Raw genomic sequence first — 7,231 nt, forward strand, 5'->3', positions numbered from 1 at the left:
ATAATGTGCTAACTAACTATACTAGAACTAAAAAAAATTGAGCAGGCAGGTCCTTCATTGCAAAGGAGACAGACTCCTGAAATAAAACAAACTTACCTGCCTGTGCTCAATCTTTTGCACATTCACAGCTCAGTGTACAATCTTCATGCACACAGGAGTTACGTCATGGCCACCTGGAACGGATAAAGAACTCGGAAGTGGATCGACTGAAAATAAAGGCATAGAAGCCAGGGAGGTGAGTTTAGAATAAAAAAATAGGCAGGTGACTTTATTTTGTTAGAAAAGAGGCATCGCATGTGACTTCTGCAATGAAGAAAATGCCTGCTAACAGTTTGAAATGTTTAGGTTTTGTTACGTTTATACCTTTCCTAGCCTGTGACAAGCCAATGAAAGTGGCAGACTGATGAGCGTATCTACCTGTGTGACCCTCCTCGCCTATCAGCATGTAACTTTTTATTACAAAAGAATGTTTTAACTCATATAGCACATAAGTACAAAACAAAGAGAATAGGGTTTTCTGACAAAAAAAGTGAATTTACTTATTTGTAAAATTTTCATAAGAACAATTAAAGATAAAGTAATAACTCTGCAAAATAAAAATAAAACATTCATGAGATGTTAACCGCACCTAAAGCGGAACTGTCAATAAAAGAAAACAATGACACTTACCTTTACATCTGCACAGCCCTCGATCCCTCCACAATTGGATTTCATTCGATCCTGCTCTGTCCTGGATTCTTTCTTTGTCCTTGTGCGGAGGAACCACTGGGCGCCACCATCTTATGCCTTTGTCTTCCGGCTTCTGCCTATGTCTTCAGATACAGGAGATTGGCACTTTTTTATACATTGTAGGGAAAAGCTCTTTCTGTACATGACCAAGATTGGGCATGATGCAGAAGGAGCAGCCGGAAGCCTCCTGAGGTGATGTATGTATTCCAGGAGGCTCTGGGCTTTGTATTCATTCTTTACCGCTGTGGCTCTAAAAACAGAAGTGGAGGGGCCTCCCCTTCTTTTTTAAAGAAAAAAATATTTTGAAAACAAAATCTACTAAATTATATAATTATTCAATTATCAACCTTTTATATAAAGTAAAAAATGTGGTAATAGGTCCACTTTAATGGAGGATAAATAGTCCATATAAAGAACAAAAGTTAAAACTTAATTACAGACGCGTTCCACCGGCTTCTTCTGGGGAAGTCGAGACTAACGACAATAATTTTTCCTGCCAGTGTTTAGGGGGCTTAGAATATAAATAGACAGCTTTAGAACAGGGGACAGCAAACTCCCGCCTTTAGGCCAGATACGGCCCAGCCAGTAGTCCATTCTGGCCTAAGGCCCCCCTGGTCGATCCGGCCTAATCCCGGCAGGGGTCGGCAACCCGTGGCTCTGGAGCCTCATGCGGGGGTAAGGGGACATTTCCTCTCCTCTATATGCATTGCGTTCCTGGTGGGGGCGGTGCCATCAGCACGGGACTCAAGAGGGAGTCCGGCCTATTGTGCCTTCTTGGCCTCCTAAAATGGCCTAGTAGCCAAAAAAGTTTGCTGACCCCTGCTTTAGAAGATATCCCAGGGTTTCAAAAATCATCCTAGAATGTTTGGGGGGGAATATCAATTTCAATCAAGGCATGAAGGAGTTAATCCCCGGACTAGGCTGAATATAGCTTGTAGCTAAATCACATTTGGTGCATTTGGCTCTTTTTGTATAATTGCCCTTCAAAATTGTTATAATTTGGTCTCTTTTTTTTTTGTTATATGACAACAGTAGCGCCGTCTGCTATACAGGATGATACTCTGCGGTCATGTTAATGTGTGAGGACTGACAGCTTTATTGCTCTTTTGCAGGAAATGTCTGATAGTATTACCAGGTACAGCTAACAGCAGACTGGTTACACCAGCTTTGTGTTTGGCAGAGGTGAAGATAACAAACCCTGAGTATCTTTGGCAGCAGAAGTGATGTTTGATGCAATAGTGTCATAGCAATATTATTTACATACACAAAGCACCAGGGCTTAGAGAAGTGACATCATTTCCAGGAGTTACTCTCGGTATGACTTCTGGCCAGCAATCTGTAGAATGGTATGGCTTGGCACCAGATACAGAAGTGCAAGTAAAAATTTTCCCCCGTACATCCTCTCCACTCCTCTACGAATACATAAGAAGCTGGCCCTAATTTGTTTTTTAAATAATACAAATTATTGCAGTATAGAAAAAGGTGAAATATAGCACAAAATAAACATAAAATTAACCAGAAGTAGTAAGAAAATGCAATAGATTCTGGCTAGGGGAAAGAGGACCACAGATGTAAAATAACAAATGATTGAAACACAGGAGCTATGAAATTACCATAGTATGGTTACCCCTATATTTTCTTTCAGCTGGGTGGGGGGAAGCTGTAACCGGGTGGTCAAAAAGTTGGTAGGTAATATGCAAAAAATGTTTAAGGTTATTTACGCCATAGCTATCCCATAACCCCTAAAACTGTGGCTGGGTCTTTTGGGAAACGAAAAAAGTTACCTCTAAAATGAGCCAACTTTTTTTAATCCATTTTGTTGTGTTTAAATGCACACACTGGTTCTATTTTCTGCAATGCATGGTAAAACACAATTAAAAGAAGGTAACTAAATAGCACTTAACAATGTATGTGTCTTTTAGTGCATCACATGGCACATATTACAGATATTTGCCACAAATACAGCAACAGCACTAACAGAAGCAGAGTCTGGTTCACTATACCCAAACCCTCAAGATTAGAACAATTTATTTTTATCTTCTTCAATTCTCATGCTACACCCAGCTCTTTTAGAGCAACATGTCCTGGTACGTCGGCCTTGTTGAAACATGAAAGACCGGTGTCCCAAATGGCAAGTATCTTTCTGGTGGGCAGTAGATCTCTCTTGCTTGGGTACAACAGCTTCCCCAAAGCTCTTTCTGAATTTATGCCAGCACAGAAGTTTATCAAAATGCTCCCAGTTATAGTATTTAGCTGTTTTTAAGTCTGGCCATGGCATTCTGAACTTTCTGTCTTTGGGCTGACTCAAGTGACTCAAAAGGATATTCTACTGTTGTAACAAATTTGCCTGAATGTTCAGCATGTTATGCATTCTGAGAGGGTTTTATGTTACTTGCTAGTTATGTGGTTATCTGAGGCTTTCTGTGACCCTGAACCAGTATGGACATTTTCCTCTGACCTCTGTCCATTGACCTCTCTTATCATGGTGAGTCCATCCACAGAACTTACACTAACTGGATGTTCTTTTTGCCGCAGGTACAGGAATACTCAAACCAGACCATCTGGCACCAACAATCATGCCACAGTCAAAGTCAAATTGATATTTTTTTCCCAGTATGGTTTTTGGTGAGAACATTTACTGAAGTCATAACCTGAAGACCTGAATTATTTTCTGCTTTGTCCTGCTGATCTTTATTTGTCCAAAGTCATAAAACAATTCAAAACACTTGAAAGGTTTTTCTTGGCTGTAATTTAAAATGTGTCATGTAAAACATGTTTTGTTGTAACAACTAAACTACTGTACCTGTGGTTTTCATCTTCATGGGTCAGTATTGATCTCTTGGCAAAGGGTTCTTAAAAGAACTTAATGACTTTTTCCACCAATGCTGAATCATCTGCCACCACTACAACCCAGACAACCTCATGTTACTACTTCTTCTTCCCCTAAACTGCTCTTCCATCTATGCTCTCCACAGCACCCCACCTCCACCACTGCTCACGTTTCCAACCACTGCTCCTCTCTGCACTCCTCTTCCACAACTGCTCACCTCTTCCACCACTTTGCTCTTTTGCATCTCTTTTCCATTTCTTTCACATTCACTCTTCCATCATGGCTTTCCTCTGCACCCCTTGTTCATTACTGCATACTCCTGAACCCACTATCCACCATTTCTCACCTTTGCACCTCCATTCCACCACTGCTCAACTTCTCCCCCATGGCTTTCCTCTGCATCCCACTATCATTACTGCTCCTTTCCGCACCCCTCCTCTACCACTACCCACCTCTGTACCCCTCTTCCACCACTGACCACTTCTTCCCCCATGGCTTTCCTCTGCACCCCCCTTCCACCACTGCTTACCTCTGCACCCCGCAAAACAATGCGCTAATTGGCATCATTGTATATATGGACAATGCAAGAATGGCAACATTGTCCACTAGTAATATGGTGGGCAGGGGGTCGCACTGCAGTAGTGGCTGGCAAATAAGTCAGGTGGTAGGGATCATATGCAGACCAATTGCAAACACATCTGTAACCCAAATAAATTGTCTCACAATCAATTCCTAAGAAACACAAACCAGATGGGCTATCGGTAGTTCCGCATGTGTTGTTATGATATAGACAAATTGTGCACCCCAGGAGAAATCCCCCACACTGCAGAGATTAGGTAATCATGGGTGCTTTATTTTTTATTAAATTAATTTATTTTTAATGAACAAGGATAATGCTTTGCAGCAAAACTTGCAATGAACATCCTTTTTTACTGCAGCACTGCAAGTGCTTTGTTCCACATTTGTTCCAAGTTGTGTTATTGAAGCTTAAAAAAAGCTTTTATTCTGAAAGAAGTTGTTAAAAAATGTTTATTTCCATCCAGAATGATGCAATTAAAGCATACATAAACTATAACAGTTACCTTCTTCTATCATCTCCATTTTGGTCTATTTATTATACCATTGAAAGGGTTTTGTTTTAGAATGCTGATCTACAGAAATCTAGAACATCCTGTAAACTCTTTAGTGCAAACTCAAGCAGTTTTTGGGAGGGCACAGCTGGGACAGAAGTCACTTCTGTCTCTGCATCACCCATTCTTGTCCTGGACTGTGCAGAACTCAGCTGTCAATCTGACAGTTTAGGCCTGCAGATTACACTGGAAGACCACAGCTCTCCTTGTGTTCACAAGGGATTTCTGGTGTTATATTTGTCCAGCCCTGCACTTCCAATAAACAGAACAGATGTTCTGAAAATCACCCATGTAGGCCCTTATTTTTCCTATGTAATATGCATGACTGAGCCATCAATTTGACAGCTGGGGTTATTCTTTGCATTACTTTATGAATGAAAACTACTATTACAGCCTATTGTTATGTGTATGTATCCCTAGTTGTCCCTCAAAGGAGCTCACAATCTAATGTCTCTACCATAGTCATACGTCAGTAATACAGTCAAAGGTTAATTTTGGGGGAAGCCAATTAACCTAACTGTATGTTTTTGAAATGTGGGAGAAAACCCATGCAAACACCGTGCAGATAGTGTACTGGTTGAGGTTCAAACCCAGAACCCTACACTGTTAAAGACCAGAGGGCTAACCTCTAATCTGCTATGGGGGGCAGTGTTATGACCTGAGTTGGCTTTAATTGGTCAGGTTTAGGATCAGCAATGTTATGTGCCCAAAAAATGAAGTCAGCTGACTACCTAAATATACTGATTGGTGTTTTTACTACCTTTATGGCTCAGACACATTTCAGGATGCCAGGATTCACTGGACACAAATTGTGAAAGAGTGGTTTAAATAAAATGATTCACACGTGGATTGGAAGCCCTATCCCCATTGGGAATCTTTGGGATGCTGGAGAAGCCTTTACACAGCGGTCCAACTCTCCCATCATTAATATTTAAGATCTTGATAAAAAAATGAATGTACCTCTGGATGGAAATAAATGTTTTGACATTGCTAAAGCTTATCAAAACGATACCACGGTGAATGTGCAATTAAAGCCAAAGACAGTCCAACAAAATATTGGAGTGACTACTTTTTTTTGGCCAGGCAGTGTGTATTCCAGTTCTCCATGGTTGCAGGGTCACACAGTGCGGTCTTATGTGATTTAAAACCTTCCTTCCTTCTTATTACTGAGAAGAGATTACACATTCTGTCCCCCTCTATGTCCTTAACTTATGGTTAACATATTCCTTCCTTCCTCATTTCAAGTAGGAAGGCTTGACCTGGTTTTACATGTATTTTCCAACAATACTTGTTGCTAATGTGCAAAATGTTGAAGTGATACCCTTTATTTGCTAACTTTAGTTTTTCAAGTTGAATTTAGGTAAATACCATCCTGGTGCATCAAAGCAAAAGTGTGCAATGTCCTAGGGCAGGGGTGCCCAACAGGTGGATCGTGATCTACCGGGATAGCGGAGCCCTGCCTTTCAAAATAAACTCTACTACGTTTATTGAGTCCAAGTTTCATTGTTGGTAGATCATTTTGACTTGGTCATTTTATAGTTGCTTGCAAGCCAAGAAAGTGTGGGCGCCCCTGTCCTAGGCTAATACTACATGGGAGAGTCATATACAAACTCTATGATAAATTGCCAATAACAGAGTCATGCAGGAGTGTTTCCCAATAACCTCTGTGGATTTTGTCCATTGATGGCCAGCAACCCTGCAGAATCTCAGTCATTAGCAATGGAGGGGCAATAACACCGGCCTGACTACCAAGGGAGTGATTCAATAAAGAATGGAGTGTGGTCTCATGGCAAACCTGGTTCACCTAACAAGTCACCACCATCTGCGTGACAAGGCCATTACAGAAAACCTGCCTCCCACCAGCATAATGTAGAGAAGGACCCTTCCTTTATGTGAATGCAGTGGTCTTTTCGCTTTGGGTTCTATTATCATTAATATTACACAGTATTTATGTAACGTGGACATATTACACAGCGCTTTACAAAGTCCATAGTCATGTCACCAACTATCTCTCAAAGGAGCTCACAATCTAATTTCCCTACCATAGTCATGTGTCTTTAATACAGTCTAAGGTCAATTTGGAGGGAACCTAATTAAACTCACCGCATGTAGAACTTTGTCTCAGCATTACTGTGGGTGCTACAAAAAACTACAAAAAACAATGGCTGTAGTTGTGGCTGAGCATGGCAAATATATCTATGATCAGGTCATTTTGTTTCTTCATTTACATGACCCTGGTTAATGTCCTTCGTGACACAGTACCAAATAAGGTAGAGAACCGCTATGCCCTGTCCTTTGTCTGCTAGAGAAATTCCTGTAATGAGTCAAGTGCTTTATCTCTAGTCCTACACAGTGATAGATTACAGCTTAGACCTCTAGGTATACATTATAACCAGCACGTATGTATTCATCCAAGTACATGGACCTAAATGATATATAGGGATATAGTACTGCATGAAAAGCCTTTACATTCTCTAACGTTACACTTTTCCCTCTAATCTCCTTCCTGGAAAAATGAACTTATTCCACTACTACTTCTATT

The sequence above is a fragment of the Pyxicephalus adspersus genome, chromosome 2, assembly GCF_032062135.1.
Source record: "Pyxicephalus adspersus chromosome 2, UCB_Pads_2.0, whole genome shotgun sequence".
NCBI classification, from domain to species: Eukaryota; Metazoa; Chordata; class Amphibia; order Anura; family Pyxicephalidae; genus Pyxicephalus; species Pyxicephalus adspersus.